Here is a 14,741-nt window from a genome sequence, read left to right as displayed (position 1 = left end):
GCGCGTTCGGAGCCTGTGCTCCGCAACGGAAGAGGCCACAACAGTGAGAGGCCCGCGTACCGCAAAAAAACAAACAAAAAGACCCCCCACAAAGGTTAGAAATACTCTGTTTGCAAAAACGCTCATTGTAGTATCATCATGGATGGACGTAGGCAAGGTAGAATGCATTGGTTAGAGGTAGCTTCCTCATACAGCCAGGAGTCTGGAGGTACAGTGAAGGTCTGAGACAGCCACTCAAGGAAGCCACCCAGAGTCCAGGCTCCCTGTCACTTCCTGTTCCACCAGCCTTTACCTGTGGCTTTTGTTCATGTGATAACAAGATCCACCTGCCTACAGGCACCGAGTCCAAGTCCCAAGCAGGAAGAAAGAGAAGGTGAAATGACAGAAGGCAAATTCCAGCTGACATTTCCCCTTTTTATCTGGGAGACAGTAGCTTTCCTGGAAGTCCTACCTTATAGATTTCTGCTTACATTTCATTGACCAGAACTGGGCCACTTGGGTTTACTGCAAGAAGCAAGAGTTCTGGGAGAGGTAATTGTTCTAGCATTTACATTGCTGCCTCAAGAAACACTGAGGTTCTACTGGTAAGGACGAACCCATATGTGAATGAATTCTATTTAGCAGTGTCCACCAGAGAGGGAAAAAGAAAATATGAGCTTGTCTCCTTCCACTAGTTGAGACAAACCATATAAAGGATTTAGCACAATGCTTAGCTTAGAGTATGTGTTCAAAAGAAAAGAAAAGTTTGCTGCTGCTTCTGCTGCTACTCCTACTACTAACGTTAATAAAACGTATTACTTCATCATCTTGATTTTTCAGTCCCATTCATTCAACAAACGTTTATTGGACTTTTACAATGTTCAGACTTTAGGAGCTGGGGGTCGAGAAAGGAAATAAAATCTGATTCCTGCCTTCTAAGAGCTTACATCTGTGTAGCTAAATGCATGATAAATTGAGGGAAAAAGAAAAGCTTCAGCAGAGGCAGCCTTGGAAGTTATTGGAAGTGGATGGAACTTGTGATCACATGGGTCCACATGAATCCCTCCTTTCACAGATGAGGAAAGTGGGAGCCCCCAGAGACATGACGGGCTGACTGCAGTCACCCTGCCCTCTGCACAGATAATCAGGCCTGAACCCAAGCCTCCTGATGCCCAAGCTGGTGCCCCTTCTATCACACTGCCCTGTTGGAAGTGATTTGAAAATGCAAAGCTGGATAAAGAGACTAGAATAACCTGCCCTTGCCCTTTGTGGGGGAGGGCGGGGGGGATGGCCATGCCATCTCACAGAAGCGTAGCCCTTGGCCCATGAGGAAGCATGACCAGCAGGAAATTAACTGAACTCCCAGGATTGTGATGATGTGTGTGTGCTGGCATGAAAATGAAGCCCCCTCTGAGCTGCAGATAGGAGAATTCCTCTGGGTCAAGACTTTTATTCACTCTGTGGTTTTTAATTAGCAATCCTGATTTTCCCAAGGATTGCATTAGATCAGCAAATGCTTCTTACACAACTCTCTACCCACTGATCTACTATTGGACAGCCCAGGTCACAAAAATGTAGAAAAAGAAGGGAAATTTGGGATACTGGTGCTTGATGCAAGATGAGATGAGGGAAAGAGCCATGAAACGTCATTCACAAATATTTTAAAGATGTTAAATGCACTCTGTTCACTACAATGACCACTATATTTGTTTAATTAAAGAATGCTTTGTCCTGCTTGGCATGAAGCATAGCACTAGCTTTTGCGGGGGTTGTTTTTCACTGTTGTTGTTTAAATGATGAAGTTAATGAAAATCACAGACTGTCTGCCTGCAGAAACAAAATAAAGTCACATCTGGAAACAACTGCACTAGTAATTAAATGGAATTTAATGTGACTAATATCAAAAGAGTAGGCTTTTCTCCCCCCTAGCACTAGGGATGCAAAATTCAAGCTTCTGAGCTGGTCTATTATAATAGTTTTGAGTCAGTGGGTGTTTAGAAGTCATTCTGATACTTATGAAGAAAACCCCCAGTGAGCCACAGAAGGGAAAAAAAAAAAAGGACAAGATCTGCGCAGTTTGAATTTTGAAAACTGGCATAAATTTGACAGTTTTTTTTTTTTCCTAAGCAGCCAGTGTTTCAGTTCAATGAAATAAAGGCCTCTTGTTTCCCATACCAATCAAGTGACCTCTTGCCTCGCTGTAATTACTGGTAAACTTCAATATGCAAGCTAAAAGACCACCTAATTAAAAAGTGTAATTAATTTACATAGATCATTCAAAATGGCTAGATTAGATAGCTTATGGAGATAATGTAAAACTCTTTGAGATGCTTTTATTGGCTTCTTTCCCTGCTGTTCCTCAGGTTCTGAGAATTTTAATGGGAATGAGTTTATCAAAGTGGGAAGGGCTTCGAGGTGATGGTTTTAGCTAATCACTCCTAAACGTTTAAATCTTTGCAATTATTTTTATCAATTACCCAAGTATAAAACAACCAAAAAAGACGGCCTTATCATCCTGCTTGGTGTTGAGTGGCCTAATGTTATTAGTGAATATTTATTAAGTGCCTATTGAGTGCTAGATGCCACTCAAAACACACAGTTATTTTAGAGCTTGCCATGATTAGCAATGACTCCCCTCTCTGGGCTAGACAGCACTTTGATTCTTCTGATCACAGTGACATGGCTGCAGGACCCAAAAGAAAGATACTGGCCAAAGGGTTTCTCTCTCCCTTTACTCACAATTCACAATGCCAAGAAATGTCCTCTATCATCTACTCTTCAGTATAAACAGTGTTGGACTCCAGAGCTTGAGCAGGCCCCTGGGTGACAACAAGGCAGCTGTTCCAATGGTGAGATAGATAGGCGTGTTCTTCTTTCCATGGTGCAGAAAGTGTGACCCTGAGGTGATATCCAGTTGTAAACTTCTCTCCTTTTACCTGAGTTACAAAGGAAGAAGTTTCTCCCCAATTTATGTACGGAGGCAATATATCAGAAAATTAATCCTGCAGGGGACTTCCCTGGTGGCGTGGTGGTTGAGAATCCGCCTGTCAATGCAGGGGACACAGGTTCAAGACCTGGTCCGGGAAGATCCCACATGCCACAGAGCAAATAAGCCCATGTGCCACAACTACTGAGCCTGTGCTCTAGAGCCTGTGAGCCACAACTACTGAGCCCGTGTGCCGCAACTACTGAAGCCCACGTACCTAGAGCCCATGCTCTGCCACAAGAGAAGCCACCACAATGAGAAGCCCGCGCACTGCAACACAGAGTAGCCCCCGCTTGCCACAACTAGAGAAAGCCCGCGCGCAGCAACGAAGACCAAACACAGCCAAAAATAAATAAATAAAATAAATAAATTTATATTAAAAAAAAATTAATCCAGCAGGGCTTCTAAACAAAGATGCTGCAGACAATAGATCTGTTAATACAGCCTGTTTTGTGGGGGAGAAGTCCAGGGACCTTGGCAGCACCTTGCCAAAGGACAATAGATACATCATCACCCTTTTAAAATTTCATCTGCTTCTCCTAGGAAGGAAAAATTGTCATGGCATCAGATGATCTTGGCCTAACTCTACAGAGTTAACCTGAGTGCATCTCATAACAAGAGCAAATGCCAATATTTTTCTCAATATACTTCACATGGTATGTCATTGTGAGATGAACTCTATTAAGTCCTTAGTATTTGGGGGCTTTGAGCCATTTGACAAGGAATCTTCCCCTCTCCATGAGATAAGATGTTGTATTATTCTTGTTGGGACCTGATTCTATAGCTTGACTGCTTATGTTGATTAAATGTGTAGCTCCTAAAATTTCACCTTTCTGTCCTGTGTAAACATAATCCAAGTTCCACTTCTCTTTCCACCTCCCTCAGTTTCCTCATTATTATGCTTCAGATAATCGCATCATAATTAAGCATCTCAAGACTTTGACATAATCAGTTAGAATAATAGCAAACATTATTTAAAATAGAGGTTCTCAAACATTGCTGCACGTAAAAATTTCCTGCGAAGTTTTGGGGAAAAAAATCCACATGCCTAAGCTGCCTCCCAGACCAATTAAATCAGAATCTCTAGGAGGAAGGACCCAGGTAACAAGATTATTTCTTGTGTGACTGAGCAATGAAAGCTTCTTGTTGGGGCTTCCCTGGTGGTGCAGTGGTTGAGAGGTCGCCTGCCGATGCAGGGGACACGGGTTCGTGCCCTGGTCTGGGAAGATCCCAAATGCCGCAGAGCGGCTGGGCCCGTGAGCCATGGCCGCTGAGCCTGAGCGTCCGGAGCCTGTGCTCCGCAACGGGAGACGCCACAACAGTGAGAGGCCCGCGGACCGCAAAAAAAAAAAAAAAAAGCTTCTTGTTATATACCTCTGAGTTTTGAGGTGGTTTGTTATGAAACATTATTGTGATTGCAGCTCTGTGATACACCTACTCATTTGTTCCTTTATTCTTGAAATACTGATTGAGCACCTACTATGTCCCAGGGGCTTGCTAGTACTAGGGATACAGTGGAAAACAAGAATGGCCAAGATCCTTGCCCTAGTGCAATTTATGATCTTGTGCTAAACAAAAAACAAATGATCAAACACATAACTATATAATATCATTTCAGGTATCAGTTAGAGCTGTGGTGACAAATACTTCCACAGCAATGTGAGATCAAGAAAAACAAAGTGTATCCATACCCTGTATCTTACTCAGGATAAATTCCAAATAGATTAAAGACTTCAATTTTAAAAATGAAGAAACCATGGGAGACCCAGAAGCCAAAGAAGAAAAGATTGATAAACCAGACTACATAATACTATTGATAGAAACAAGTATAGTTGATTTACAATGTCGTGTTAGTTTCAGATGTACAGCAAAGTGATTCAGATATATATATATATATTTCAGATATACATATTTTTTTCAGATTCTTTTCCCATATAAGTTATTACAGGATACTGAGTAGAGCTCCCTGTGCTGTACAGTAGGTCTTTGTTGTTTATCTGTTTTATATATAGGAGTGTGCATGTGATGGTTCTTAAGTATAAGAAAAAACACTCCACATGTAATAATAGAAATGCATACTAAAACTGCACTGAGATACCATTATTCACTCATCAGATTGGCAAAGATCCAGGAATTTGATAACATGCTGGTTGGCCAGGGTGTGGGAAAATAGGCCTTGTCATATATTGCTGGTAGAAGTACAAATTGGCCCAACTTCTATGGATGGCAATTTGCTATAAACACTTTGTCCCTGTGCTTCCTTCCACTTCTAGGAATTTATTCTACTGATACATTTCCATGTGTATGAAATGATGTGGCATTTTTAATGGCAAAAGATTGGAAATAACCTAAATGTTCATCAATAGGGGATGGGTTAAATGGATTATGGCACATCCATGCAAGGGAATACTATGTAGCTGCAGAAAAGAATGAGAAGACTCTTCATATACTGATGTAGAAAGACATCTAAATTATGCTGTTAAGTAAAAATAAAATACAAGGTGTGAAATAGTGTATATAGGTATGCTATCATTTGATAAAAAAGCACATAAAAAGATAAATACATGATAGATACTTACATACATAAATAGGCAGTGAGTGAAAAAAGTTTAAAGGAATATAGAGACATACATACAAATATTTGTATATGCTTAAACTATGTTAGGGAGCATACACAAAAGACAAGTAATTTTTGTTGCCTGTGGGAAGAGGAACTGGGTAGCTTTGGGACATGAGCAAAAAAGAGACTTTTCACTGTTTGCCTTTCTCTAATTTTAGAATTCTAAACCATATATTTATCTACAAAATTAAATTTTTTTAAATACCAAAAATGCAGTATAAATGTGTTTGTAATTAAATACATTTAAAATTTGAAAGAAAATGTTTAGAGGTCAGACTGTGCAGCATAGACAGGACTGATGAGACAGACTCTTCAGGGAAGGACTTGCTGCAGGGGTGACATTTGAAAAAGAGCTGAATGAAGTGAGGGAGTGAGCTCTGGGACTGCTTTGGGGGGGGTGGGGGGGGTGGAAAGCATTTCAGGCAGAAAAAAAGCCAATGCAGAGGCCCTGAGGGGGATGCCTGGGACTCGGAGCAGCAGAGGAGAGGCCGGTGTGTCTAGAGTGAAGTGAGAGGGGAGAGTGTTTGGAGATGTGGTCTGAAAGGGGCCACAGCTCTGGCACACGGTCCTTGTAAGTTATGGCAGGGGGCTGGAGTTGATTGTGTGTGATGGGAAGACATTAGAGGTTTTGAGCAGAAGGGTGACCTAATCAGCCTTCCATCCCCCTCTAGGCCAGGAGTAGCCTGAAGGGAGGCAAGGGAAGAGGTAGGGAGAGGAGGAAGGAGGCTACTCAAGGTGTATGGTGCTGGCTTGGACTTACGGTGGTGAGAAATGGGCAGATTTGGGGATATATTTTGAAAGTAGAGCCGAGATTTGCACTGCATTGGATGATTTGAGAATGACTTCAATTCTTTTGGCTTGAGCAACTGGGTGAATACTTAGTGAGTACCTATTGAATTCTGAGCACAAAACAGACATGGCCCTGCCCTCATGGGTACAATGGGAGAGACAGACAATAAACCAGCATGTACTTAGAAAACTCAATAATGACACTGGAAGAGAGCGTCAAGGCTTTAACAGGGAGCTGAGATGGAGGGTAACCACAGAGAGGAAAGGGTGAATTTATTTTATTTTATTTTTATTTATTTTTTTAAATTGAAGTATAGTTGATTTATGATGTTGTGTTAATTTCTGCTGTACAGCAAAGTGATTCAGTTATACATATATATACATTCTTTTTCATGTCCTTTTCCATTATGGGTTATCATAGGATATTGAATATAGTTCTCTATGCTATACAGTAGGGCCTTGTTTATCCATTCCATATATAATAGCTTACATCTGCTAACCCCAACTTCCCACTCCATCTCTCCCCCAGGAAAGGGCCAATTTAGAGAGTTAAGGAGATCTGAAATCTGAGAAGCAGCTATGTGAAGGATGGGGGGAGGAACATTCAGGGCAAAGGGAGCAGCAGGTGGAAAGGCCTTGAACTAGAAGGAAAATGGTTTTATAAATTTTCACAAGGCCAACAGGGCTGGTGTGTACCAAGGGGCAGTAGGGAGATGGGTGATGATGCTTACTGCCTAGGATATGGAGGAGTTTTAGTGTGTGTGTGTGTGTGTTTATTTCTGAAAAGCAATGGGGATTAAAGTTTTGTGATTTGATACACCTGGCCTCAGAATTCTGGAAACAAAGGAGGCAGACATGGTTTCCTGCCAAGATGTGACCTAAACAGATTTGGTGCTGGTTACTGCATTATTCCACCAGCACACTCCTTTCTTTCCTTCTAAAATTGGGTCCCCAGTCTTTCCTTTTTTTTTTTTTTTTTTTGTTTTCAGATACATTTTTTTAACATCTTTATTGGAGTATAATTGCTTTACAATGGTGTGTTAGTTTCTGCTATATAACAAAGTGAATCAGTTATATGTACACATATATCCCCATATCTCCTCCCTCTTGCATCTCCCTCCCACCCTCCCTATCCCCCCTCTAGGTGGTCACAAAGCACCGAGCTGATCTCCCTGTGCTATGCGGCTGCTTCCCACTAGCTATCTATTTTAAGTTTGGTAGTGTATATATGTCCATGCCACTCTCTCACTTCATCCCAGCTTACCCTTCCCCCTCCCTGTATCCTCAAGTCCATTGTCTACGTCTGCGTCTTTATTCCTGTCCTGCCCCTAGGTTCTTCAAGACCTTTTTTTTTTTTTAGATTCCATATATACATGTTAGCATATGGTATTTGTTTTTCTTTCTGACTTACTTCATTCTGTATCCCAGTCTTTTCTGAGATGAACAACTTTCCCTATCTCCAGATCCTCTGGTGCCCCAGGAAGACAGAGAACCTGCAGTTCTTTGCAGTTCTCTGCAGCCCAGATCAGCTGGTGTCCTGGGACCCCCTTTCATGGCAACTTTTCTCGGCTGCCGGTCAGCCCACTTTTCACCGTGCCCTCTTGAGGTGGAGCGAAATTTGGTGGCTGTGCATAGGGGAAAAAGAACAGGGAAAACAAAATATTAAAATCAAGAGTTCCCAGCCTCAGGCTGACTGCGTGGTGACAGGAAGTGGCCTGAGCACCCGGGCGCAGTGCTGTGTGGGGCGGCCCCCTCCGTCTATCACCTCACCAAATTTCAGAAGGGGAAGAAGAACGACTTAATGGTGCACTGATGAGCTGATCAATATTCTCAACTTACCTCTTTAGCTCCAGGGCCCAAATTGAAAATGGGACTGTGAGAATCTCCCAGGGCTGCCTTGGGGCACATCCCTGCCCCTGAGGAGCAGCGGCTTCTTGATAAGGAGGTTTGGGGCACCCGCCCAGGCACTCCCACTGCTTGGGCGCTTACAGACCTGTCCACAGCTCCTCCAGGCGCCAAAGGCATTGGGCCTGGTTAGACTTTTACCCCTCGTGGACACCCCCAAACCTCTACCCTGGATTAGGCCCAATCCTGTTGTTTCCAGAATCACTGTGGTCAGTAATACAACTTCTCAGAAAGAATATGGGAGATTTGAACACGAATGGATGGGAATTAAAAGGGTAAATGACCAGTGGTTAGGACTCCTTCCACAGCAGGGAGCCTGAGTTCGATCCCTGGTTGGGGAACTAAGATCGCACAAGTCCACGCAGCAAAAACAAAAACAAAAAAACGGTAAATGACAAACATAGCAATAGCTATCACAGAAACAGCCTTACTATACGTGTTCTACATTAAGCCCCTTAAGTCTCAGTGTCATGAGATGAGTACTATGACTACCCCCATTTTACAGATCATTTAGGGAAGCTCTGCAAGTAAGATCTTTTAATGAGACTACATTTAATGCTTGATGGAAATTTCTTCCTGATCCTAGAGGTTTCTATGAAATAAATTGAGGTTAATACAGGAGAGTGGAAACAGACCTGGGGGTTTGAAACTGGACCCCCAGCCCTAATTCTCCACTAGCCGCTGTGAGACCTTGGCTCGTCTGGGCCTCAGTTTCTCATCTTTAAAGATAGAAATGTTAGGGCTTCCCTGGTGGTGCAGTGGTTGAGAGTCCGCCTGCCGATGCAGGGGACGTGGGGTCGTACCCCGGTCCGGGAAGATCCCACATGCTGTGGAGCGGCTGGGCCCGTGAGCCATGGCCGCTGAGCCTGCGCGTCCGGAGCCTGTGCTCCGCAACGGGGGAGGCCACAACAGTGAGAGGCCCGCGTACCGCAAAAAAAAAAAAAAAGAAATGTTAGGCACTAATCCCTAAGGACTCTTGTGGTTCTGACAGCGTAGGACCCTTCTTACAGCATCCTCTGTTTTGTCTACATCAAATTCCAGTGCCCTGTCCAAACACTGAGTCCCCCACCACTGATGAATCACATGGGCCCACCTTCCAGGACTTTAACCCGAGCATGGAGCTGGAGAGGGAGAGCCCGACTTCATTCGCAACAGCTGTGCTGGGCTCATCACCCACAGGGCCGCTGCGACACCTCACCATCAGTCTCATTCTGGACTGCTCTACGCAAAGCTGGCCTGGTTAACCCCACCCTGAATGAGGGGCATGATTTCCAATAGTAATGAACTCTCCTTCCTAATCCAGATTGCTTCATAAGGGTAATTTGATTCGGGAAATCTGATTCTCAACTGCTATTGACCATCTAGGCCATTCATTCATTCTTCTTTTCATTCATTTACTCATTCATTCAACATTCTTTTCAACATTATTATGTATCAGGCACTATACAGGGCTCCAGGGATACTAAGGGAAGAGGACAAAGTTTCAGCCCTCACGGTGCTGTAATTCTACTCAGGAAAGAGGCAATAACCACATAAGCATGTAGCACCATTTCAGGTAGTGATAAGTGCTATGCTGAAAAAATAAAGCAGGGTAAGGTATGAAGGATAAAGAATGATGGATATTTTGACTCTTTGGGGGGACTTCTTCAGGTTTGGAGAGGGGATTTGGGGAAGACTTCTCTACAGAGGTAACATTTAAACAGAGACTTGAATGAAGAGAGAGACCTAACCAGGTGAAGGTTTCAGGAAGAAGGAACAAATAAGGTACGATGGCCCTGAGGTGGGAACAAGGATGGCAAACCTGATAATAAGTGTGCCTCTGGGTAGTGACCTTCCCTCTGGGGATGGAGGTGGGGGCCTGCCTTCCTAATCGGACTGGTCAGAGGTTGCAAATTACAAGTATTAGCTGCAGGGAAGGAATCTCATACAGTGTGGCTTTAAAAAGACAGGCTTACCCCTAACATTTGCAGGATCTGGAGCGAGAGCCCAAATAGGAGACCAAATACTATATGTCTAAGTATTTTAAAATTATCAATCAAGCTAACAAACTTTTACATGAAATATGTTCTATCTTCTTATCTTGACAAATATATCTTCATAACAACCTATGAGTTCAAGTTCAAGTTTATAATTTTTGGAGTCCTAGCCCCCAAGCTCTGGGCTTGCCCTGTCCTCCCTTCCTACTCACCAGCTGCATCCAGTGCAGCAAGGGGCCTCCCACATGCACAAGTGGTCACCCTCGCCCCATTGTCCAAGCTCCGGCAGCATCCCACCACAAACAGCTGCCCCTCAGGCCCAGGGGTGAGCATACTGCAGATGGACTGGCATAGGAAGAGGCCCACACAAGACCTGGAAGCAGGAGCAGGACTGTTGGGCAAGGCATTCTTTAGCTCCAGGTAGTCTAGAGGGAGTAGAGCAGGCTCTGCATGGGCTGCGGCTGGAGAGGGTCCAAGGGGGCCATTTAAAGCCAAGGTCCAAGGCAGGGGACATCTTCTTGGCCAGGTACAAGGGTGATACTGTAGGTACTTCCTGAATGATTATTGTTTTTTTAAAAAAGGCATCCTTCATGCAGAATCAAGCTGGGAACCAGGGAATGAGGGATGTGGTCAAGGTGTCAGAGAAGGCTAGACCTTTGGGACAAGAGTGAGGAAGAGTTGATAGATATCTTGGACTTTTTAACCTGAGAAGCTTACAAATTTCTTATATTCTCTGTGTTTATTTCATCTTTGTTCTCTTGACACCTATAGGAAACTTTGAAAATTCTATTCAGTCTTGGTTAAGGGAACCCAGGGAAAGGTCTCCATCTTTGCTTGAGCCAGAATATTTGTTTTTTTGGTTTTTTTTTTTTTTTTTGCAGTACACAGGCCTCTCACTGTTGTGGCCTCTCCCGTTGCAGAGCACAGGCTCTGGACGCGCAGGCTCAGCAGCCATGGTTCACGGGCCCAGCCGCTCCGTGGCGTGTGGGATCTTCCTGGACCGGGTCACGAACCTGTGTCCCCTGCATCGGCAGGCGGACTCTCAACCACTGCGCCACCAGGAAAGCCCGAGCCAGAATATTTAAGGGAGCAGCACCACCTGGAGGGATGACAGGAACTCAAGTGGAAGACCCTAAAGAAGAAGGTGAAGCTTGTGTGTGTCTCCCAACCCCTCACCTCCATGCACACTCCTGAAAACGTTCTTTCCAGCGTTTACCTTGGAGATGCTAAGAAAAGGGACCCTTGAGTGCAATGAGACTACTAGAGGCTCCCAGTGTCTGCTCTTCCTTTTTCTCTCTCAGTAACAGAACCCCAGTGTTACCTGGAACACGAGTGTCCAGTATAAAGGCTTTGTTTCCCACCCTTCCTTGTAGCGAGGTCTGATCATTTGACCAAGTTCTAGTCAATGGGGTTGAGTAGAAGTGATGTGTACAACTTCAACTTGTTCTTTTAAAGGACAGAGGTTCCTCTCCTCTTCTTCCTTCTCCCTTCTTGCTGGCTGGAATGCGACATGGTGGTGGGCCATCCTGAACAACATCGACAAGGGGACACACTTGCAGTCAGAATAAGAAAGAAGGAACTGGGTCTATGACACCATAGACCTACCAGGGCAGTCTTGGCTTTCTTGCATCTGGACTATTAAATGAGAGAGAAATAAACTTCTATCCTATTTAAGCCACTGTTGGTTTTGCTGTTGTTGTTTGTCTCTTTTATAGTTGCTGAATCCTCATCCCAACAAAGATAGTACTTTTACCACCTGTGGGAGGAAACAAACTTCACAAGTCTAATTTCCCCTGTATAAAGGACTTCCTTTTATTTGTCTTGAAGGCTGTGGGTTGTCTCCTAATTCATGTTTATTCTCTTGTAATTCTTCCTGAATTATATAGACTTTGATCACATCACCCCTCAGCACATGTCTTTCCAGTTGACATTCTTTGAGTTTTAGTCCGACCTCATGGAGAACGCCTCTGCATTTCCTAAAATTCGATGACTTCCATTTTATTATCTGCTTTCAGTAAAATGGTACCATGGGCTATTGTTTTTGGGCTGGGAATCTGGTCCAGAATCGACAAATGATTACTGAATTGAATTAAGTTGAATTGAACTTCAAAAAGCAGTTTCTCTTTAAAGAAACAAAATGAACTAAGTTCAAGTTTCCAGACTCCATAGCCCAGGTTTTCATATGCTATCTCAAGTAGACAACATGAGGCCATGGAAGGAATTAGGACATGGAGAAAATTCCTCTACAGGAACACTCTTCATCTTCTGCCCCCATCCCACCTCCATTTCCTGGCTAATTCCTATATACCCTTCATGTCTCAGCTTAAATAGCACTTCCCAGGCTCCTAGACCAGGTTGCTTTCCTCTGTGTTAGTATCTCATAGCCTCTGATACTTGCTCTTTATTATATAGATCATGTTTGTATTTATTCCTCTGCTGGCTATCATTTTTGGTCAACTGTAAAGGCATGACTACACCCATTGTGTCCATAAGTCCCAGCCCAGTGCTTGGCTCCCAGTCAGTGCTCAATAACAATTTGGGGAACTTCCCTGGTGGCGCAGTGGTTAAGAATCCGCCTGCCAATGCAGGGGACACGGGGTCAAGCCCTGGTCCAGGAAGATCCCGCATGCCGCAGAGCAACTAAGCCCGTGCGCCACAACTACTGAGCCTGCGCTCTAGAGCCCAAAAGCCACAACTACTGAGCCCACATGCCACAACTACTGAGCCTGCAAGCCACAACTACTGGAGCCTGTGCTCCGCAACAAGAGAAGACACTGCAATGAGAAGCCCGCGCACCGCAACAAAGAGCAGTCCCTGCTCGCCGCAGCTAGAGAAAGCCCACATGCAGCAGCGAAGAACCAACAACAGACAAAAATTAATTAATTAATTAAAAATAAATAAATAAATAACAATTTGGTAAGTGAATGACTGAATGAACAGCCAATGAATGAATAGATGAGCGATGAATAGCATTATCCTGACTCCTCTCATACCCTGTATCTAGAAGCAAATCCTAGGCTCTTCCTAAGAAAAACGTTTAGATTCCAGCCACTTACCACTTTCTCTACTGCTCTCATTCTGGTCCAAGCAACCATCATTTCTCCCTTGGATTATTGCATTTGGCTCCTAACTGGACTCTCTACTTCCACTTCCCTTCTCTCCTCCCCTCCAAAACACACACCAATCTTTCAGTACAAATTCAGAGGAAGTGTGAGGATGAGGGGCAGGTCATAAGTGAAGGCCATGTTGAAGAGAGCAGTTATGTGCCTCCCAGAGCAGGAAACCCATAGAGCCACCTTTTTAATGTTTTAACTACTTCAGGTAAAGACTACAGTTCTCGGTCTCCATTGAGATAGATTTTGGTCAATGCATTGTAAGAAGAGGTGATAGATACATTTTTGAGCCATACGCTTTCTAAGGGTATGAACCTTCCTCTTCATCTCCCTTTCCAGCTGCCTGAAATACAGAGGTGATGGCAGGAGCTGGAGCAGCCATCTTAGACCACAAGATGAGAGCCAAATGTTGAGGAAGACAGGACAGCAATAAAGAAGGCTGGGTTTTCAGTCTTTTGGAGCTGCTTTGGAAAGTGAGCCTTGGATATCAGCCTTGGAAAGTGAGAGAGAAATAAAATTCCATCTTGTCTAAGCTACTGTAATTTGGGATGGCTGTTAGAGCAGCCTAATATGTATCCTAACTAATACATCTTCCTTTCCCTAATGCAGCTGCTTCATGAGAGTGAAAAAAAGATTATGTTAGGAAAGTGTATATGGAAAATTCAGTATCCCTTCTAATGGGTAACTTGGGGACATCTTGAAAATTAAGGGAGAGGTGGAGAATAAACCCTTGCTCTGAAGCAGCCAGATGAGAACTATCTTCTGCCCAGAAAAGACTCTCTGGTTCCATATGTCAGCATCTTGGGAAAGTGTGGGAGGGCGGAGAAGGCAGCTCTGCTGCTTGGTTTCAGGCCCTAATGTGTAAAATGCCTTTGAAGAGTGAATAAGAGAATTAGCTTAAGCTCTGGATTCTGGGGCTTTAGTGGGCTTAAGACAGAGTTTTAATCACCCGCCACTCCCTGTGGTCCCAGTGTGTGAATTTTAATCACGTTCAATTGCATCACCACCCAGGACCAGGTCTGTGTATTTATGACCCACCATTGTGTGAGGCTGCTGCCCTCCCCAGCCAGAGTGCCAGCTGCCCACGACCTGCATCTGGGAAGGCAAGATGCTGCCCACAAGAGCTGCCCACCGACAAGGTAGTTTTCCTGACAATTCTCTACAACATGAGAACATTGTATGTACGTTTGGATTAATATCAACCTATATTTGAGTCAGATGGAAGATGTGAATTTGTTATAAATTTGTTAAACTGCACACATCTGCTAACCAGTTGTTTTCTTGGAACTTACTGGTCTGGCAATTCAGTTTTGATTCTTGACCCAGCTTCTCCCTAGGTTCAGATTTATTGATAGAACTCCTCTGGATACCTG

Source organism: Delphinapterus leucas, chromosome 3 (genome assembly GCF_059928025.1).
Source record: "Delphinapterus leucas isolate spDelLeu-1000000601 "Yukka" chromosome 3, BTC_Dleu_Yukka2, whole genome shotgun sequence".
NCBI classification, from domain to species: Eukaryota; Metazoa; Chordata; class Mammalia; order Artiodactyla; family Monodontidae; genus Delphinapterus; species Delphinapterus leucas.
This window is presented reverse-complemented; position numbering follows the sequence as displayed.